Raw genomic sequence first — 23,471 nt, 5'->3', positions numbered from 1 at the left:
GCTTCCTTAGAAGGCACGGACAAGCTGGGTCTGGCGGGTTTTCCCCCAGTGGACTCCACCATTGCAGCCTTGGTCAAGGCTCTGCTGGTAGGGGGTTTGCCCAAGGACCCTGCGTGCCCAAACCTGCAATGCAGGGTCACAGAGATGCACTTATGGGCTTATGCAGCGGAAGCACAGATGATCCGCCTAGCGAATACGGTGAGTATCCTGATCGCCTATATGGATGGCATACTACAGTAAGCTCCGCTCCCTGAGCAGGTGGCTTCTGAGTTACACCTCCTTTCAGGCACACTGCTCCAGATCTCCGGCCTTCAAAGGCAAGCCCTAGGCAAACCTGGTGGTGGCTCGCAAACAGCTATGGCTGTCACAGGTGAGGAGATCCTGCAGCGCTCCCACCGAGAACGCAAGGCATCTCGGCAAGTGGCCGCGCTATTCCATCCCTGTGCTCTGGCATGGGACAGGTCAAGCCACTGACAATCTCCCTAGGCACGCACGATAAACCGGATGGTCCCAATTCCCACGGCTCCACTGGGTAACCTGAGGTACTGCCTGCAGGCCACCAAGGCAGCTTGCCCCTGTGGTTCTCCCTCCTCAGTTGCAGAGGCCCACTAGGCGTCGACGCCCTAGCCAACGAATGGCCCAAAGTGCTTTTATAGGCTTTCCCGTCGATACCGCTGCTCCTTGCCTTTCTGGAAAAGGTCATGAGAGAGAAACGACAGTTCTCCTGGTGGCCCCCAGATGGCACCCTCTGGCACCCAGAACCAGGCAGACTCCAGCTGTGGGTCTGGCCCCTGAACGGGACCGTCTGTCCGCCTTAGGGCTCTGAGATGTGGTTGTTAGTACATTGCAGAACGCTAGGGCTTCCTTCACAAGAACACTATATGCTTACAAGTGGAGGTATTTTCAAAAGTTGTGTATGGCCAGAGGTCATGACCCCATCTACTGCCACATAGCAATTATTTTACAGTTTCTGCAAGATCTGCTAGAGCTGGGCTGGTCCCCCTCTACGTTGATAGTGTACCTGGCAGCTAGCCCTATAGACTCAGTATCCCGGGCGCCCATATCCTGGCGACCCGTTTTCTAAAGGGTGCTCGCCAGCTACGTCCCCCTAGAAAGGACATCCTCCCTGAGTGGAATCTAGATGTGGTATTGGAGGCTCTCACTAAGGCCCTGTTTGAGCCTATACATTCCATAGAGCTGAAATATCTCTATGAAGACAGCCTTTTTGTTGGCCATCACCTCAGTGAGCTGCAGGCTCTGTCTGTGCACAGTTCCTGTATGCGTGTTTGGGATATATATATATATATATATATATATATATATATATATATATATATATATATATATATATATATTGCTCAAAGAGCCAACTTCCCAACGTTTCGGTATGTTTAACAAGGGTATGCTTTTTTAAGACTATTTATTTCATTAAGAATACTAACTAAGAATATTTATTTTCTTTATTTGCGATTTCACTTTTATCTTTACCAATATACATGTGCTATTTTTGATTGTGCACATCTGCATAAAAGAGGTGAAAATCTCTTGGGGTTGAGTGTTCAGAGGAAGAATGAGAGAGCGAGACAGTAAGATATAAAAAGGAATATAAACAATTGCTACTCGTGCTGGCTTTAAATCCAGCACAATACTATAGTGTTCACTGTTTTTGGTGTTTTTGTCTGTTTATTTTGGCCACCGTGACTTTTGTTTTGAGTGTTTTGTTGTGTATAAACTATTTATTTTACAGTAAATACGCACATCAGTACTTTACCTCACAGTCCTGTGTATTGCATTTCATATGTACCCCTTCTCCACTGGCACAACCGACCCGTGAGAGCTTGGTACGGTACGGGTATGGGAGGTTCTCCATTGGCAATTTATTGAGCCAAGCGAAAACCAAACTATGAAACTCCGGCCTCACAAGACATCTGAATCTGGCTCGGAGCCAAGCCGGGCCAGGGGTGGGGTTAAGGATTTTCGTCATTGTGTTGCAGCAGTCCGTACACTCCAGAAAGACAAACAACAAGTAACATGGCGGGCAGCGAGTGTGATGAGAGAAAAGTACAGCCTTGGGACGCTGAGGAAGTGCAGGCTCAAGTTTCTCTGGGCAGCTAGAAGTGTTCAGGAAGTGTTCAGATCTGGAGTCTATAAAAAGTTTATGCCTGAATTAATGACGATTTGAAGGAAATGGGCGTAACTCAAAAACACAAAATTCTACCAAATTTCTCATCCTTGACCTTTATTATATTAATATAAAAAAAGAAAAAAATCTAAACTTATTTATAAAAATATAGTAAAACATAAAATACAGCTGTACCATACATACAACTATGGCTCTTGTTGCTGTCGCGCAGTTTCTTTTTTTATTAAGCACCCAAACAAAAAATAATTCAAGAAAAAACTGTCCTTAAACAGAATATCTTTGGCAAATCATATTTTTAAACCTTCTTTTTTCCCCAGCAACAGAACTTCCACTTGAACTTTATTAAGTCAATATAATCAGTAAAATTTGTGGATTATAAAGAAATGCCTAAATATATTTACAAAATATAGCGATACAAGATACAGGTGTACCGTTGGTCTATTCATTGAACACCGTTTGTTTGGACATCTTTTGGTAAACTAAGTTAGTTAATAACAATAATTAATAACAACTGTCTTTCGTTGCATGTCAGTAGCACGGCTGAGCTCTGCAGTGGAAAAACAACGCCACTTGCGGCGAAGAGGAAGAAGGGGAGGAGTGGCCATCCCCGGAAGAAGGGGAAGAAGCAGGTGCAAGCTCCAGCGCACAAAAGGGGGGAGCCCAAATGTCCATTGCCCATGAAGGGGCAGCCCGAGCATACAGCGCCCACGAGGGGGGAGCCCGAGCGTACAGCGCCCACGAGGAGGGGGCCCGAGTGTACAGCACACACTAGGGGGTCCGAGCGTCCAGTGCCCACGAGGGGGGAGCCCAAGTGTACAGCACACACTAGGGGGGGGGGTCCGAGCGTCCAGTGCCCACGAGGGGGGAGCCCGAGTGTACAGCACACACTAGGGGGAGTTCGAGCGTCCAGTGCCCACGAGGGGGGAGCCCGAGCATCCTGCACCTACGAACGGGAAGCACCAGTGTCCCACACCTTCATGCCCTCCATTGTTCCTTGATAATTTCTCTTTGCGTCCAATAGTTTCTCCTATCTGGGAATCAGTTACATGCTAGTACAACAAGCTTTTTAAATCTAACTTTACTCCTTTAGTAGAGCGCATTAAGCAATACTTTCTTCGTTGGTCCATTCTACTTTTTTCCTTAGCAGGTCACATTAACTCTGTTAAGATTAACACACTCCCTAGATCGAATAGTTTCTTTGTTTATCTGGAACAAGAAATCTCCCAGATTCCGCAAATAATTTATCCAAAGAATAAAACCAATGGGAGGTAAGGCTCTACCTAACTTTCAATATTACTATTAGTTGGCTAACATTCGAAATCTATGGCATTGGTCACGATCTTACCTCAAGCTAGACGGGCCTGTACGAATGGTCATGGAGGCCGCTTCTTGTCGGTCCACTTCCCTACCCGCCCTGTTATGCTCCTCCCTTCCCTTCTTTACCTCTCAGTTTAGTGTTAACCCATTGGTGTGTCACTCCCTCCGGATTTGGGTTTAGTTTAGGCAGCAGTTTGGTCTGCAGTCCATGTCGATGTCTGCCCCTGTTGATGTAAACCATGTGTTGCCACTTCGTTGATAGACTCTGCTTTTAGTATATGGTACAGAGATGGTATTGAGTCAGTTCAAGATTTATACATTAACAACAATTTTGCATCATTTCACCAGCTTTCCCTAAAATTTAACCTACCACAAACACACTTTTTTCATTACTTGCAAATTTGAAACTGTGCAAAATAAAGTGGCTCAATTTCCTCTACTGCCTCCCAAATCCACTATTGATTCCATACTAGAATTCAAGCCTGACTGTAGGGGGGATGTATCTAAAATGTATAACATTATATTGTCTCAGCATTTCCCATTGCTGTCTACACTTAAAACCGTGTGGGAACAGCCTCACAGATGGCATTTGGGAATCCAGTCTTGCCCGTGTGCATTCCTCTTCAGTTTGTGCTTGACATGGGCTCATTCAATTTAAAGTTTTACATCGCCTCCATTTGTCAAAGGTCAAACTGGCCAAAATCTACCCTGAACTGGATCCAACCTGTGACAGATGCAAACTAGCTCCTGCTTCTCTCATCCGTATGTTCTGGTCTTGCTCCAGGTTAGCTCTGTTCTAGACCCTCTCTCAAACATTGCAAGTGCCCATTGACACTACCCCACTAATTGCACTTTTCGGTGTGGTACCTAACAATGTTCCCCTATCTAGACTACAGTCATACACCATGGCTTTTGCAACCCTTCTGGCTAGATGCCTGATTTTGATTGGATGGAAGTAAGTTGCCCCACCCTCTTATGTTCATTGGATCAGGGATATCTTTAAACTCAGCCCCATTTGTTTCAGTGTGCTGCCGCACCAAACTTTAAGTGCATATTACTCAGGCAACGTAAAAGCCACCTATGTGGTTCAGGGTTTGTTTAAAAGTACAGACTCAGCGCTTTCCAATGACGATCGCCTGAAGGTCAGCCACTCATCATGTAACAGGGGCCACCCGTATAGGTTTTCGTTCTAAGTCGATTACTCAGTCATTTTAGCAGCCAGTCTATCATTGTATCATTGGAAAGCTTAGAATCTCAATAATGTTCCTGTATACGTAGTTCAGAGAGAAAACTACAACCTCCAGAATGCAATAGTACAGTCCTGTGAGATACATCAGATCGGTGAGTGTATTTCAGTGCTGTGACTGAAAAAATACAAAGCCCAGCCAATCAGATTACATATCTTCTGAAAAGGCAGGCTTAGGCATTTTTTTCCTTTAAAGAAACCAAACGTGATACTCCCTCTTTCTCTCTCTCTTTCCTTTTGTCTTCTATTGTAATTAGTGTAACAAGTATTTGTTTGTCATTGTCTAACTTGTTAATGTAAAAACCAATAAACAAAGTTTAAAGAAAAAAAATCACTGTCCAGATTTGCGGGTTTGTCCGCCATTTTGCTTTGTTGTGTGGTGAGAGGAAGGACGTTCAATGTGATGATGTAATTTGATGGAGTTTGTAAGAAAACTATTGACCGAAAGCAGCGTCACAGGGGCAATAGCTGGATCTATTTTTGGTCACGTGATGAGGTTTTAACCAATCACATGCCAGAATTTCTAAGGACTTCTAACTGGAGGTCTAGCCGCAATGGCAGGGTGTCTAGGAGCACGGGGCAAGAGACCTGACCTTCACCTCCTCCCCCTTCTCCTCCCCCCCTGGCTCTGGAGACAGCGGTGCTTCTCCCTCTGGCTCTGGAGACTGCGGGGCTTCTCCCTCTGGCTCTGGAGACTGCGGGGCTTCTCCCTCTGGCTCTGGAGACAGCGGTGCTTCTCCCTCTGGCTCTGGAGACAGCGGCGCGTCTCCCTCTGTCTCTGGAGACTGCGGTGCTTCTCCCTCTGGCTCTGGAGACTGCGGGGCTTCTCCCTCTGGCTCTGGAGACTGCGGTGCTTCTCCCTCTGGCTCTGGAGACAGGAGTGCTTCTCTCTCTGGCTCTGGAGACAGGCGTGCTTCTCCATCTGGCTCTGGAGACAGGAGTGCTTCTCTCTCTGGCTCTGGAGACAGGAGTGCTTCTCCCTCTGGCTCTGGAGACAGGAGTGCTTCTCCCTCTGGCTCTGGAGACAGGAGTGCTTCTCTCTCTGGCTCTGGAGACAGGAGTGCTTCTCCCTCTGGCTCTGGAGACAGGAGTGCTTCTCTCTCTGGCTCTGGAGACAGGAGTGCTTCTCCCTCTGGCTCTGGAGACAGCGGGGCTTCTCCATCTGGTGCTGGAGACAGGAGTGCTTCTCCCTCTGGCTCTGGAGACAGGAGTGCTTCTCCCTCTGGCTCTGGAGACAGGAGTGCTTCTCCCTCTGGCTCTGGAAACAGGAGTGCTTCTCTCTCTGTCCCTGGAGACAGGAGTGCTTCTCCCTCTGACTCTGGTTGCTGTTGCACTGTGGTTCTGGTAGTAGCAACTCTCACTCTGTTTCTGGAAGTAGTTCCCAGTGCTGGTAGAACCAGACCTCCCAGGCCTCCAAAGTTGCCGTCAGACCAGTTGGGCTTGCTCAAGGGGCCAAGCTAAAAAAGTTTAACAACATCCACAGATCTTAGGATGTAGGGAACCCAGCATGGCTTGAGTCACTCTTCATTTTCTCTTCTTTTACACTTGGGCAATTTATTGTGATGCCCGCATTCTCCACCATATGTGACAAACCGTCTTCTTGGTTGATGTTTTTTTGGGGTGAGACCTTTATCACTGTCTTCTAGTGCAAAAGAAGTACTCTGAAGAAGTAGAAAAACAGGGCTGTAACTATGTTTATTTACAAAACATAATAAAATAAAATAAACAAAAACCATAAACTCCACCAAGGAGCACTAGCTAAACTTTGAAAAGTTCTACTTAAGTTCTACTTAATAATCAGACGTTTATCGATTTACCATACCACTTTATTAATACCATATTATGCAAGTATTAAATACATTTTCAATTTGCCATTTTTTGTTTACTGCTTGATGTGGTTTAATCGTTTTCAAGCCTCATAATTGTATACCATTGAACTCATGGGTTTGTTGTGTAACCACGCACCGTTGTAAACAAGAGAACAGTAACAATTAGTCACTTATATTCCAGTTAAATGTTTTGTGGTATAAATCTGACCTTTCATACAACCTATATACTGAAGATATGAAACAAGTCAGGACAATCAGAAAAAAAAATTCAGTTAAAATGTCAAATGTTACATTAAATCTTTACATACATATTGCTGAAATAATTGTAAAACATTTGAAACAATTAAATGGTATTTTCCCTGTTATTAAGAAATGATCACCTAAAAAATATTTGTATAGTAAAAAGGAAAAATCCTCTAATTCCAGGCTACTCAACACGCGGCCCGCACACAGTAAATTTGCGGCCCACGTAACTTTTACATTAATATATTTAATTATATATTTTTTAATAGAATTAACATAGCAACGAATTGCGCAATCGTTAGCAAATCCTGTTGTGTGCTGCTGTGTGGCCTGTGCTGTTTGGGGTCTGGGCCACGCCATCTAGTCAGAGTGCAAGGGGGGGGGGGGAGGGAATGTGACTGTGTGTGACTGAATACCGCTGTTGAAAAGGAGTGAGCTTGCCTGTACGATTGCTTGCTCCCCCCTCCCAGCCTTGATAAGCGCCTGAGGGGGAGAGGGAAGGCTCCGGTTGGCTGGTTAGGACTGAGCGGGCGGGAGCAGCAACTGGCGTCAAAGTAGAGTTTAGCAAAGCTAGTGAGAGAGCGCTTGAAATACAGCGAATAGAGTGAAAAACATTGGAAAGTTACAAGTAATAACAAAATGGCAACCAAAAAACGTAAAATAGTGGACGAAAAAAGAATATTTAATCCTAATTGGGAGCTGGAATACATGTTTACTGAAGTAAATGGAAAACCGATGTGTTTGCTGTGTCAGAGAACCGTGTCTGTGCTGAAGAAAATAAACTCACAACGTCACCACGAAACATGTCACCTGGAGTTTAACCAGTCTCATCCACCTGGCAGTAATCTAAGGAAAGACAAGGTACGTAATCTCGTTGCAAGTTTTTGTGGGCAGCAAAGTCTGTTTCGATTGCAATTAAAAGACAGCTATGTAGTTACTGAAGGTTTGTTTAAAATTGCATGGCACCTTGCAAAAAGCAAAAGGCCTTTCACAGAAGGGGAACTGATGAAGCAGTGCTTCCTGGATTGCAGCGATTCACTCTTCTCAGAATTCAAAAACAAGGATGACATAATAAAACAGATCTCAAAATTGCAAGTGTCAGATTCCACAATAGCAAGGCGCGTGGAAAATATTTCTGATGATTTGTTTTCTCAACTCTGCAATGACTTGGAAAATGCTGAAAATTTCAGTCTGGCACTAGACGAGTCTACTGATCGCTCTGACACAGCACAGCTTGTAGTTTGGGTGCGTTTTCACAACGGAGAACAATTTGTGGAGGAAATGCTCACACTACTTTCTCTTATAGGGCAAACGCGGGGAGAAGATATCTATCAACAGCTGATGTCATTTTTTGAAGGACCTGGTAATAATATTGACTTAAAGAAACTCGTTTCAGTAACTACAGATGGCGAATCCTCCATGGTCGGAAAAGAAAACGGGTTGGTGGCACTGCTTAGAAAAAACGAACGCATTCCAGATTTCTTTGCATATCACTGCATACTGCACCAGGAACAACTCTGCTGCAAACTAAAGAAAGGATATCTCAAAACTACAATGGAAAGTGTTGTGAAGATTGTGAACTTTATCATTGGACATGCACTCAAGCACAGGCAATTTCGCTCTTTCGTGGAGGAGTACGAAACGCAATACAAGGACTTGTCGATGCACGCAGAAGTTAGGTGGCTGAGCCGTGGTCAGGTTTTGGCGCGTTTCATGTATTTGCTTCCTGCTGTGCGAGATTTCTTGGAAGAAAAAAGACGCTTTGATTTGCTGTCGTTCATTAATGACGAAACATTCCTGATGCGAGTGGCTTTTCTGACTGATATAACGCAACATTTGAACATGCTTAACCTCAAGCTTCAAGGAAAGGATAAAATCCTACCAACACTGTTGAGTGATGTGTCAGCATTTGAAGCTAAATTGGCTCTTTTTTTCGGATCAGCTTCTTGAAAAAGACTTAACACACTTCCCAGTCCTGAATTCACAGGTAACACAATTACATGACCCAGCTGTCTTCTTGCCAGAACCCTACACAGAATACCTTTCTGAGCTGTCCAGAGAATTCTCTTCTCGTTTTTCTGACATGAAACCCCTGACATAGAGACTTTCAGTTGTTGAAAACCCCTTTTTTGTTGACGTAAAAACTGCTTCAGTTACAGCAGAAAAGTTTGGTGTAAAAAAATCTACTTTTCAGGAAGAATTTATAGAATTGCAGCACAATAACGTTCTGAAAACTAAGCATCAGGTTGTAAACTCTGAAGCATTCTGGATGTGCTACATACTGAATGAGACATACCCTGCAATTGTTACATGTGCCAAGAAGGTCTTAACCTGCTTTGGATCAACCGACGCATGCGAGAGTGCATTTTCATCAATGGGCAAGATCAAAACGAAACATCGCACATGTCTCAGTGATAGACATTTAAATGACTGTCTCCGTGCAACTACAACAAGGTATCAACCCTACGTAAAGAAGGTGGTGAAAGGAATGCAGACACAGTCATCACATTAAGTAAGTACATGTTTTTCATTTTATTTGTTTTTATTTTTTTGCACAAATGTGATAATGTTTTGCATAGAGGTATTGACAATTTGATGATGTAAGTCGGTTTGTCGTTGAATAACCGGAAAAAACGTTGAGATATTAGTTTGGTTAATTTTCAGCTTTACAAAAACATAATAATTAAGAACATAAGAAAGATTACAAACATGAGGAGGCCGTTCGGCCCATCTTGCTCGTTTGGTTGTCAGTAGCTTATCGATCCCAGAATCTCATCAAGCAGCTTCTTGAAGGATCCCAGGGTGTCAGCTTCAACAACATTACTGGGGAGCTGGTTCCAGATTCCTGCAGTTCTCTGTAAAAAAGTGCCTCCTATTTTTTGTTCTGAATGTCCCTTTATCTAATCTCCTCTTGTGACCCCTGGTACTTCTTTCTTTTTGCAGGTTGAAAAAGTGCCCTTGGTCGACATTGTCAATACCTTTCAAAATTACATTTAGTAGCTTTGTGACTTTCACTGATTCCTCAGTTAACACAGTGCCTGCTGTTGTACCTGGACAAGAAACTGTTTGTGTGTGTGTGTGTGTGTGTGTGCTAGTTCAATATATCAAGGGCCAAAGTATTTGGGCACTGTTATAAAAAATGTATTGTAACTCCTTTTGAAAGCATTAACACAAGTAGAAATATTATTATCAACAAAAAAGCAAATATAACTAGATTTGTATTAGGATCACATCTCCCAACAAAGCAATCACATGACTTTAACACTGACCTATTGCCAGAGTGCTTGCTGCGTCCCACCTCCAGATAAACAATCTTTCATCTGTGATTTGCGAATTTGAGTTTTGATTGACAGTCCACCAATACTACCTTGCTACGGTTTCTTTTTCTAATCGCAGTAGATTAGATGGCACCACTATATTTTTTATGTCTAGTCATTAAAGTGGGCTCAGAAAAAGAAAAAAATTATTGACTCGGTGCTGGGCCCGGGTGCAGTTGCACCCCTTGCACAAACCCACCCCCACCCCCTTACACTAGCCCTGCACACTTACATATTAGTAAAAAGACTATGCTTCACAAAGCTCTATGGGAGATTACAATTCTCCATATAAAATATTACTATTATCCTCTGAAAAACAGCCCATCATAAACACCCTGTTTTCTTATTTCTGGATTCATATTGTTGGCCCCTCCTTATGGTTTTATATTTATTTACACAGAACTAAACAGAAAAATTACAGCATTTGCTGTTAAATTGTTTGAACCAACTGTTCAATCACAAATAAAGTCAGTTTATTACTCACCTTACTGCATTTCAAATTAAACTGTGTACTTTCTTATCAGTGTCCCTTAAAAGGGTATCCGTTATACTCATATACTCATAAACATTGTCGTTTTAAAAAAAAAAAAAATCTTTTAAAATAAATGTGGTCATTGAAATAAAATTAAGTCGGTAGCTATCCACTTTACAACAACATTGATTATACAGCAGTGTAGAGCTGGGCAGCAGTGTGGAGTAGTGGTTAGGGCTCTGGAATCTTGACCGGAGGGTCGTGGGTTCAATCCCAGGTGGGGGACACTGCTGCTGTAAAAACCCAACTGTATAAATGGGTAATTGTATGTCAAAAAAAAAATGTGAAATAATGTATAACGTGATATCTTATAACAATTGTAAGTCACCCTGGATAAGGGTGTCTGCTAAGAAATAAATAATAACACAGGGTGTCCCATTAAAGGTAGCCCAGTAAATATTACAAGTATAGCAACGTACAAATAAATAAATAATTACATGATGGAAACGGCACAGACATGCACAAGAATCCTCGTTTATACAGCAATGTCACTCCCAATGCGGACATGGACTGAAAGACAGTATCTAACTGAAATACTTACTGGGCTACTATCAAGTAGGACATGCTGTATCGTACTGACATGGTGTAGCTTGATTCACAGGATTGCAGAGGTCCTGAATTAAAAAAAAAAGTTATCTGTCGAAACTGATGGGTTTGTTATTCTGTTGTTGCTGCCTGTAGCAAAATAACTGCTAGAAAGGGTATTGAGAAGTGTTTACAGCACGCAGGTGGTACAGCAGACTAGATGCATTCTGCAATACTTGAACTAATAGATACAAGTAACAGTTTTTCTATCCAATGAACTGTCAGAAAGTTTAAAAAAAAATAGACCTCCTATTCATAAGTCCTTCACTTTAGTGCTTTGCTTCATATGCAGTTCCGTGATTAACTTTCTATTCAAACGACGACTGCACTTATTGCGTTGCATGCACTCAAATATATTAAAATAGTGCTACCCTAATAATATGCAATCACTGCAAACAGGCCTGAATTACTTCTTCATGATCAAATAAGATCATGAAGACAATTTAGTGAACTTCAAGGGAAGACAAAGCTTTCTTCCTAGACTGAAAAGGTCATAAACTTAGAACCAGACCCTTATGAACACTGACTTTGGCTCCCTGATGTGTGAGTTAATTAGACATTACTTACGACTTGATGGACCCCGAGCTGCCTTCATTCTTCAAAGACTCAGATGGCTTAGACGCATGTTACGGTATCTAAAAATGGTGACTCACCACAACTGTCTTTTCTGGTTCCCATTAAGTCAGAAGTCACTTCTGTTACTGATATTGATATGTGTAATGATACATTTCAGCCAACAATGGCAATGTGACTGTGATGGACTCGAGACAATTGAGAAAATTCACACAGATGCCTTTATTGCAGGTTTCTTTGCTCCCAAAGGGACCACGGTATTTAAAGCAGACAACCAGGGCATTAGACACTCAGGGCCTTTGTGTTTGTGCATTAAGACATGTCTCCTGGGACAATCTTACACTGATTGGGGTGAGACAGGGCACTAGTCAGCAACATTTACAGGATAAACAGTCCTGTGCATTGAAAGCATAACAACATGCAACATAATCTTTTCAGATGGAACAATTATCACTGGAACAATTATGTCATTTTCAAAGACCAAGCAAAATGAATTGTAATCAAGTCCAAAAATAATGCTGTCAGGGATTACCACAAACAGTTTACACTAATGTCTCAAGCCCCTTTCACACTGGCACTCCTACCCGGGTCCGGACCCAGGTCCTGGCCAACCAGGTCACAATCCCGCATAGTGTGAAACCACGTACCCAGGTCCCAGTGACCCACCTCAGGATGTGGGTCGACACGCTTTGACCAGAGACAAAATGCTTGATGGCCGTTCGTGAGTGGACACAATAAGAAACAGCCACGCCTGCGTGAAAGTTTGACTTCCACAAGGAACGTCTCTGTTTAGCCATATTTTTGTTGCTTGAGACACACCATGAGTCATATTGCAGCAGGGACGATGAAACATTTGCTCTAATCAACATTTGGGCCGATGGTTCAATCCAGAGAAGCTTGGATGGAAGCGTCAGTAACAAGCTGCTTCCGGGGCATTGATACGTGCATTGTGTACTTGTGTCTGTCACCCTGGTCAACCCTGCTTTATCAAAAACAGTGTGAAATCACGTACCCGACCCGAATGACACCGGGTCCAGCCCGGGTAGTAGGTTCTGACCCAGGTAGATCATGCCAGTGTGAAAGGGGCTTCAGAGAAACCTTAATTTGTTTACTGTCCCAGGTGTTTAAAACAAATGTTGGTGAGTAATGGACTATGTATTTAATTGGATACTGTACTTTAACAATCTCAGATATTTATCATACTGTTGTGGTAATGGCAGATAATGCACCATCGTCACATTGTGTTAAATCTTATAATCCTGCCCCAGGTGAGAACGAACAGTGTGACAGTTAAATGAGGTGGTTATATTTATAAGATTACTGATGTTTTTTTTATCATTTTTACCTATCAAGTGTTATTCCCTTATATGCTAAATGATATATCAGGCAGCAATTATGTAGTGCTGACCACAGTTGGGATTATACCTGGAAAAGCAAAGATGGCTCAACATTGAACGTCTATTGCTTACCTTTTTTTGCACTCTGTGCCTGAACCTGCAAAAAACAATTACACCTGTCGGCCTGCTTCTGGCAAAGAGGTGTGTGACACGCTGAGTGGTGTGGTGCCGTAGAAAGTGAATGTCCAGACTGAATTCTCCCAATAACAAAAAGGTTTTAATAATTAACAAACAAAAAGATCATAAAATAAATCCACTTGGAAAAATAATAATAATAAGCCCCAGTAACAGCGATGGTAATGGGGCAAAACTCAACAGCGTCCAGCTAAAACAAAAGTAAACAAAACACACTCCAATAACCACAGTCCTCTGTGCACGAAAATGTGCTTGTCTCTTCCAAGGTTTGTGGTGCGTGCGCCGTGCTGTGAAGTGCTGTGTGATGAGGGGCGTGCTCTGGAGTATGTGCTGGCTCACTGGCTACAGCCTCCCGTCCTCCTGCTCCTCTGTTGACACACAAAACAAAACACGTAATCACAAAAACACAAACATCGGCTCCGGCCGGTTCCTTTGTTTAACTCAGCGCAAAGGGAGGTTTTGACGTAGCTGCTTCCCCTTTGTACCCAGCAAACTCCTCCCTGCAGTCAACGCGTTGCCATGGTTTCTCCAATAGAGGGCTGCCCCGCAGCTGACCGCAATGGAATCGTCCTGAGTACTTGCAGCTACGCGCCCCTCCTAATATGGTCTCCTTCCGGTTTCCACCTACCACCGTGGTGGCAGATCTAGGAGGCAGCATACCTTCCCCCTTACACAGCGCCCTTTCTAATCGGGAGGGAGATTTACAGCATCGATCCTTTCTCTCTCTATCACAAGGTGTTAAAACAGTGTGTTCTTCTGCTCAACTTGCTTAAGTGTGTGAGGCACATTATTAGTTAAGTATTTGTTTTGTAACACCCAACTGTGAACAACTGTGAAAAAGGAACTCCCATAAGCAGTGTTTTCTTGACATGGGGGATGTTAAATGCACATTCAGTGAGAAAATAAAGTATGTAATTAAAGGCTGGTTGAACAATTACAAGGCCATTTTCTGCTGTATACCGGATACCCTTTTGTTTGATTTTATACTGTATTGAAAAAAAAGTAAGATGGTTATAAGTCAGCCATATTTCATCAAATCCAATGATGGCACTGAAGACATTGAAGAAGACATCCAGTGGAAATGTTTGTTTTTTGTATTTCTAGTTTCAATGGTTACTAGAGTGTGTGTGGATTTAGAATGGAAACAGATACTGGTTACGCCTCCCTGCACAGAAGTAGACTAGCTTTGGGGTATCCTGTAGGTATGTGCCAATTATTTTGACTGACAATTTCCCTTTGAATCCGAATACAATTCTTAATTCAATGGATAGACTGACTCTAAATGATATGCCCATTTTGAATACTGTATACAACCAAACTGTAAGCGGAATAGGATAGTTTTAGGATGGATGGTCATTTACGTCCTACATCTCTTCAAAACTTTAAATAAAATGGCAGCTAATTCAGCCAACTTCAAAAACCTATTCTCTAAAGTGCAGAGATACATAACAGCATCCTTATAACATGATTACATTCTGTTTTTTTGGGAATGTTAAAACATGCTTATACCTACAGTATACAGACTTACTTTTATTTCATGATTTAAATACTTTTACAAAGGAGTACAAACAGTTGAAATATGTAGAGATTGAAATATCTGGATGATAACTTATGTCACCATAACGGTTTTACTGGTCTGAAAGGTCTGTACAGTACTTGAAAGACCCGTCTTCTGGCCAACAGTCAGATAAATATTAGTCCTTTGGTTCTGCCTGGTAAAACTTGACCAGTCAATTATTGTAGTGGTTAATGTTGGCCTCTTTCCTAGCTGGGGATGATTTGGTCTAAAAATAGAACTATTTCCTACCAACCCGGAGTGTATATTAACAGGGGAGGCAGCAGCTACCATCAATGGAATGAAAGTATATTACAGTAAAAAAAGAAGCCATCTTAAATAATTAAGTGATAGTGACATGCTTATATAAATTCCCCAATATGTACTTCCCTAAATTTGTACATCTGGCTGAAATTATTTTTCTTTAAAACACAATTTGCACTGGTTACAAGGCCTAAATAAATGTTATATTGAATGCAGCATTATTAATTACTGGTATATCAATGATCCTATTCATTATTTTACTATGTATCTTAAATTATTGTTAATGAAAGATCCACACTTCACAGGAATTTTACCTTTTTTGTGGCAGTACAATGTTGTTTTCAGCTAGACCCCATGCTGTCCACTGGTTTCCTGTTTGCAATAAATCATGGAAATAACACCATGTTTGAAGCTACATCAATAAGAAGGGTGTTCCAAAGGCTGCTGGAAAATCTCTTAGTAAAGTACTAAAGCCTTATACTATTGTGGTATTACAGAGGGTATAGGTCCAGGGAAAGAGACACTGGGAGAGTTGGCACAAGAGACCCCTGTGGTGTAAAGGAGGTAGTACATTTAACAAGTCAAAGAACACCCTGCAGTGCTGCAGTGTTTACAAGAAAAGGGTTACTTTATCTTTGCTGTACCCCATGGAGTCGCAGCAATATATTTTTGATAACAGCATGTCAACCATTTGTACATATATTAGCAATTCTGCAATGAGATACAACTTATGTCTTCTAAGTGACTAGACTTTACGACACCAGTCTGCAATTGAGGACTGCAAATGAGGGACTATAACTTTAATGAAGATTAGGTTCCATTTAAATGTCCAAAGACCAAATAAACATCCATATTTGTCTGCCTGTAGCTCAACTGTCTCCTGATCTGAGTGCTGGTTGCTGGTGTCAAGTAGTGTTCCAGGTACCAGGCTCTCTCATAATACACCAAATTGATTCCATACAAAAGACAAAACTAGAAACACAAAGACAAAAAAAACCCCAAACACATTTACACAATAAACAATACAATTGTTCTGTGGTTCAGATATCTTCTATTTAAGTAGTTTCAACTGTCATTTAACTGATTTACTTAATATGCTTGCAATCATACTGACCCTTTGGCCTCTGCTTTATATATATATATAAAACCTCAAAGATAGGCAGTGACAGATCCAGAGAAAAATGATAATGAACAAATTAAAACACTGAAATGACATTGGAAGGTACTTTTTCAATATTATTTAATCTGAGAATAATGAGCATATTGTTAGTTCCGAGTAAAACAAATCTAGAATTTAAAAATTAGAAAGAACGGTAATTTCACCATTCCTCTTATGGTCTCAAAATCAATTTATTCTTTAAAATAAATAACCACAAAAAAAAAAACACTGTGTTCACTGCCTCTTTGTGATGGGATCAATTTGTCCATAATATTTGTCACTGCAAACTGGTTTAAACAGGACATTTTAAACTGATTTCAGGATGGTTTTCTCCATTTTATCACTGCACTAAATAGTTTTTTCTTAGAATAATGTATTGTTATGTGGTTGTAAAACACTCCAACAAAAGTGTGATTTTTCACCTTGGTAGCATTCTAGTTAGGCAGCCAAAAGGTCATGAGGAATTCTGCAGTCTAAAGAGTTAAACTGATGCTTAAAGAATGCTACAGAACAAGGTGCAATGTTTACAATAAATGCATTACATTCCCTTGCTATATTGCTCACTCCCTCTTTTTGTTGCTTAAGTTTCATTTTGGCAATAACTAATTGTTTTGATATCGTTTTGATATAAAGTGAGTATCTTTTTTTAAACTTCATTTTACAAATATAAGCCTCTAAAACCTTATAGTTATTTTATTCATATTTCCGAACTAGTGCATTTCCTTTTGCAAATGCCACGGTTGCCTACGGCATTCTTACCTGTTCTGATGAACTTCACACATGAACCCCTATACCAAACAAATGAAAGTGGAGGGTTGGTAGTGTTATTATTGGGAAGCGGTGCACCGTATTGGGTGTGCAAAGGAAGGTTGTGCGCTGGAGTCTGGACTGCAGAGTTTTCTGAAGGTAAGAAAAGAGGACCAGGTGGCTGCATTGTAGCTGTCTGATAGGGGGACATTTTTTAAATATTCCCCTGAGTAAGCATGTTTGATGTTTTTTTTCTAAAGGTCTGCCTTCAAGTGTGTGCTCCCCAAAGGACACAAACAGTTGACTTGTTGGTCTGTATTTTTGGGTCCTGAATATATGGTAGGAGAGGGCTCTTTTCACATCCAGGAGTTGATCTTTGTTCCTCTGCTGAGCTGTGAGGCAGGGGGTATAACTCGGGGAGGGTGATGGCTTGAGATAGATGGAATGGGCTCTTTGCACATGCTAACGTCAGTGGACATCCGGATTCATGTATACCGGATTACTTACTTCCTGTTTACTTATTTTAGATTTATTTTCACAATAACATGATATTCACGAGATTCACTGCAAACAGTACAATGAGTATTACTTTGGGTACAATAAAAAACATCTGTGAAATTTCAGAAACTGTTCTGTTTCAGTGGAATGAATATCGTCTACCACAGCCAAGGCTTTGGTGTTTGGGAGAGGAGACAAAACTGAACTGATCACCGGAGACACGCAATGGACTGTTCAGAATTACATTCGCTAAAACATCATGATTATTGTTCAGTGTCCGAACCAGCAGCCCTTGATTTTTCTTGATCTAGAAACAAGGAGTTGTCTAAAGAAATTCAAGAACTTAAGTTAAAATTTGAAGAAATGACTGTGAATCATCGCTTTGGTCTCCAAAGATTTGCAGGCTCAGATAAGGACATCCGATTTTATACAAGGTAAGTAAATGTGTGTATATAAGCATACTTTTTTTTCTTTGTATTTTGACATATTCATTCCTTTTCTTATACTGCACACAGATTTGCAAGTTATAACCATCTAATGGCCTTTTGGAGGCTGATTGAACCTTCAACCTTTAAGATTGTGTGGTCACAAGAGCATGGATATCAAGTCTCAAGGTCTACCCGTGAAACTCACGGTTTTTCACAATTTTCATAATCTCACGGCAGTGCAATGAATTCTCACGTTTGTTTTGTCATAATAAAACATTATGTAAATATGTAAATATCTTCAAGCTGCAATTTTTTGATTGACAGGTACGTTTGCATGTACATATAAAAGTATTTGTGGTCAATTTTATCTCTGATAATTGTTCTATTATCAGGGTCATGATAAATACGCTGACTTTCTGCTGAGCTTTGACCTGTGACATGGCACACTTCCCTAAAACGTGAAGAGGTAAAACTAGCCTTGCAGAGGTGTTGCCAGTCCAAGGGTGAACTCTGTTCTCTGGTAGTTCTTTAGTCTTGTGGGCCATATCCATTGTAACTTGAAGGGATTTCAAGTGCAATTGTTCGTGATTGTTACAAACAAAAACTCAGTCTGTTGGGTCAAGCCTACAGTCCTCTTTTGGGAGGGAGGGGTATGGCGGAGTATCATGGTGATTTAACTCTCCAAAAAGTCCTCTGTACAGCGAACACCTGTAAAATATTACATATTCTTACACATACAAAGAGCTGGTGTATATCTCTGTCATTATTGCTAAGAACAGATTGTACATATTTGTGGAATACAAAGAAATGTACATACTTGAAGCTTACCTAACTCCTCCTTCAGCCAAGCTGTTGTGGGTAGGTTTTTTAATCACCATTTTATTAACAGGCCCAGGTTGCACACCCTGTAAAACAAAGAATAGGGACACAGTTTAGTTGAGGTGTAATTTGTTTTATGCTGCTTTACTTATTTATGAAATAATTAAAATGCTTAAAAAATATAAGTAAAGATACAGCGAATGTGGCTCTACATAAAACAGACAAACCACAAAAACATATGTGTATGAATTCAATTCACTCAGTTAAAAGGACATTACAGGTACCATTTTTAAACATGAAAACATCCGACATATATTTGAATCACAAACTATATACAGACTTACCACGTTCTGGGTTTGTGCCACCTTTGTTCTGTCTCAGTACAACTATGAACTGGTGGAACAACAGTTGTTCTGTGCTGTCTGGAACAGAAGTGCTACGATGTGGTTGCACAAAGCACTTCCTGCGGCACAAGAACAGTGGCAGTGGGACAGGACTGCTGGGTCTGAATCCCTTAATGCAATCTGTCTTAAAAAAAAAAAAAAAAAGTACAAACTATAAATCACATCTCCAATATACATACATTAAAAACATTTAAGACAATCAACACTTGGCAAATCTTTGATAACCATAACCAAAACAATACATTTATTAGTACAATCATGTTAGTCTGTTTAGTAAAACATAAAACAGAAGGATTAATTGTTAATATTAGTAAAAAGTGTTAGTAATACAAATATTTTTTTATCAAATATTCAGAACACCAAAATAAACAATAAAACAACAACATGGAACTCATGGAACTGTAACTCAAACCTTAAATTTGAAGTTGAACTTGAACCACAACTATGTAAGTTTTTATCATACTCTTAAACTGCGGCTTCTAGTTCTTCTTCATCGATCTATAACAACAAGCCCTCATGCAGATTTCACCTGTCACCTTGTCTTTGTTTGATACTGGTGAACACCAACAATGTAGACTTAATGTCTGGGGGAATACAGTGGTTAATACAAAATATAAATAAGTAAAGCATTATAACACTAATTCTACATTGTACTAGTTTACCGCTTTATTTATATTACACATATTTGTTAAAATTAGTTAAGTTACGCTACAGTAACGATGCAGGTGTTATTATCGTGATAAAATAACGTTTAGGCAACAAAACCTTTTATTATACAATGTAGCTTACTCATGAACCAAGCATCCTGACTAAATATGGGCTGCACCACCACATTTAAATATACATCCCTGGGGTAAACATCCTATAGGAAATCCTTTTTAATGCTGTTAGATTTGAAAGAATTCTATAGGATTTAATGGAAAACACAAAAAACATATAAGAATTTTTATCAAGTTCTTTTATGATTCTACAGTATTTTTAAATGGATTCTTATAGGATTTTTCAAAGGATTCCTATAACATTTATTTCAATTTCTGAAGAATTCCTATACACATTTTCTATAACATTTTTTCAACAGGCAAAGAGAATGTAAAAATGTAAACATAAAAATAACTCACCTTCATAGTCGCAGAGGTAGCTTGAAACGTACATTTTAAACCCCTTTTCTAATTTGCTCGATGGGGCTTTGCTGCATAGTTTTAAAATTCTGTGGACGTCATTATGACCCCTTGTAAGTCTTGAAGTCAATGAGTATAAAACAAAGCCATTGTAAAAAAATGTAATTGCTAACTCAAACAAGCGGTAATATAATCAAGCAAGCAGACATTAGCCAGATGTCACTAATCCGGTATAAGGAAATGTGGAAATAGGAAGTGCAAAAAGCCCATTCTGAGACGACTTTCGGAAGGAAGCTGGGATTGAGCCTGTAAGTAACTTTGTCTTTAAAGAACTGGGTATGAATAGTCTACAGCTATGGTTTGGAGTTCACTTACTCTCCTTGCTGAAACTATGCCCACTAGAAATGCTGTTTTGAGGGACAGATGTTTTAGGAAGCAGGAGCTTAAGGGTTTGAAAGGGTGCCTTTGTTAGCCTTAAAATTAGGGACAGGCTTCACTGAGGGACCACTGGTCAACAGGGTGGTCTTAGGTGCAGGTGTTTAAGAAATGTTGTTACCATGCGGTGTGCCCCCACAAGGAGGCCCTCCCATCCAGGGAGGATGCTGGATAGGGCTGAGAAATTAACCTTTATTGAGGATGTTGCCAGGCCTTTATTGTAGCGTTCCCTGATATATAGAAGGTAGTCTTGAAGGGATATTGAGAATGGGTGTATTCTTCCTAGTATTTGGAGTAGCATGAGTGAGTGGACTTTTTCTTTGGGGCAGTTAGTACTTCTGTGACTGTCGGAGAGAATTCCTTGTGCCCGGTTCAACATTGGATGTTTTTGTCCTTTTTTTCTGTGTATAAACGCTGGTTAGTCCTTCTCTGAGCGTAAGCAGGAGACAAAATGGACAGAGACACTCCTCTAACGTAGCTCACCTGGAGCGGGGTAACCGGAGGCAATACTGCAAGCGCTTCAGCTTCTTTCTCCTGGGTTCTTTTTCATGGGCTAACAACATGATCGAAGGTTCATGTGTTGAGTTCATCAAACCAGTAAGAAATGTATGCTGCAGAAAACTAGACCTCCAGACATTGTGAAGTTCAAATACTCCTGGACTTGAATTCTTTAGACTTTAATTCTAAACAAACATTAGCCAGAGGGATGAGTCTATATGTAATATCAGATTATTTAATTGATTTGGCAGCTGCATCTACGTTGTGCAAGTGCAGCTGTCAAATTAATTATATAATCTAATATCACAGATAGACTTTGGCTAACGTTTGTTTAGAATTATTGGGACATCGAACTGCCTCCATGCTCCAATAGTGAAACTTAAAAAAGGATATAGGTAGTGGTATTTCACACATAGGAGGCTGTGTGGTCCAGTGGTTAAAGAAAAGGGCTTGTAACCAGGAGGTCCCCGGTTCAAATCCCACCTCAGCCACTGACTCATTGTGTGACCCTGAGCAAGTCACTTAACCTCCTTGTGCTCCGTCTTTCAGGTGAGATGTAATTGTAAGTGACTCTGCAGCTGATGCATAGTGCACACACCCTAGTCTCTGTAAGTCGCCTTGGATAAAGGCGTCTGCTAAATAAACAAATAATAATAATAATAATAATAATTTCCCAATAGCAGTTTTTCCTCATTTATTTCAATATATAACTGAAAATAAGCCCTCAGGCTGATGTTGATTTGTGACAATTTTCCTCAAGCAATATAAAGTAAACATTATTACGCATTTTGTAAACAAAAACACTACAAAGTGAGAATGAGTTATGAAATTACTGTATGTCCTGGGTTTGTTGTGAATCATGAGGCGAAGCCAAGTGCATTCAACCACCCAGGAAGTGCTGTAATTTCATAACCATTGCACACCCAGGAGTGCGTTATTGTGCTTATAAAATGGGCAATTAAAAAAAAAAAAAAACACAAAATTCTCTGTCCAATCTGATAAAAAAATTATTTACAGAATAATTTTTTTTTTTTTTTTTATAAATTTAGTTGTTGCCAATTATTTTTATTATTTTCTCCCAATTTAGAATGGCCAATTTTTTTTTTTAAGCTCAGCTCCCCAGGTGATGGCAAACAGGCCTCCCCAGGACGTGCAGCCCCAGGCGGTGCCGGCTCGGCAGCCCCATGCGGTGCAGAACAGAGCTTTCACCATGCTCCCCTCAATAATAAATGTATTGCACAAGACGACAGGGCTTCTCCCTCTGGCACTGGAGACTGCAGGGCTTCTCCCTCTCGTGCTGGAGACAGCGGGGCTTCTCCCTCTCGTGCTGGAGACAGCGGGGCTTCTCCCTCTCGTGCTGGAGACAGCGGGGCTTCTCCCTCTCGTGCTGGAGACAGCGGGGCTTCTCCCTCTCGTGCTGGAGACAGCGGGGCTTCTCCCTCTCGTGCTGGAGACAGCGGGGCTTCTCCCTCTCGTGCTGGAGACAGCGGGGCTTCTCCCTCTGGCGCTGGAGACAGCGGGGCTTCTCCCTCTCGTGCTGGAGACAGCGGGGCTCCTCCCTCAGGCGCTGGAGACAGCGGGGCTTCTCCCTCTCACGCTGGAGACAGCGGAGCACAAGGAGGTTAAGTGACTTGCTCAGGGTCACACAATGAGTCAGTGGCTGGGATTTGAACCGGGGACCTCCTGGTTACAAGCCCTTTTCTTTAACCACTGGACCACAGAGCCTCCCAGGGGCGTTGGGTGGTCACCCTCTCCACAGGCCAAGCACCACCAACGGGGCTCTTCCTCTCTCTCTTTGGGCACATCAGACCACCTCTCCTCCTGGTATTGGGATGGGCAGAAGGCCACTGTGTGCCCAAAATTGCCACAGCCAGGGCACCACTCCTCTGCAAGGTAAATTTGATGTCCAGCTGGCAATGGCTGTTGCTGCTGCTGCTTCCCTCTCATTTTTTTTATTTATTTATTTATTTATTTATTTAAAAAAAAAACAATCCTTTTTCTTAAAAAAAAAAAAAAAATGTACGTGAAGTACCTGCACTAAGTCTTGGAGGCGTTTTTATCCCACACAGGACACCACATTTGATAGGGTAGCGGCGAGACAGAGACTCAGAAGTCAGGAAACTGCAGTACAAGTGATAAAGCGCACTTTAATAAACAAAAATAACACAAAAGTACAAACAAAAAGGCACAAGGGCAAAATAAAGGTTTAAACAAAAATACAAAAACTGT

The sequence above is a fragment of the Acipenser ruthenus genome, chromosome 5, assembly GCF_902713425.1.
Source record: "Acipenser ruthenus chromosome 5, fAciRut3.2 maternal haplotype, whole genome shotgun sequence".
NCBI lineage: Eukaryota > Metazoa > Chordata > Actinopteri > Acipenseriformes > Acipenseridae > Acipenser > Acipenser ruthenus.
This window is presented reverse-complemented; position numbering follows the sequence as displayed.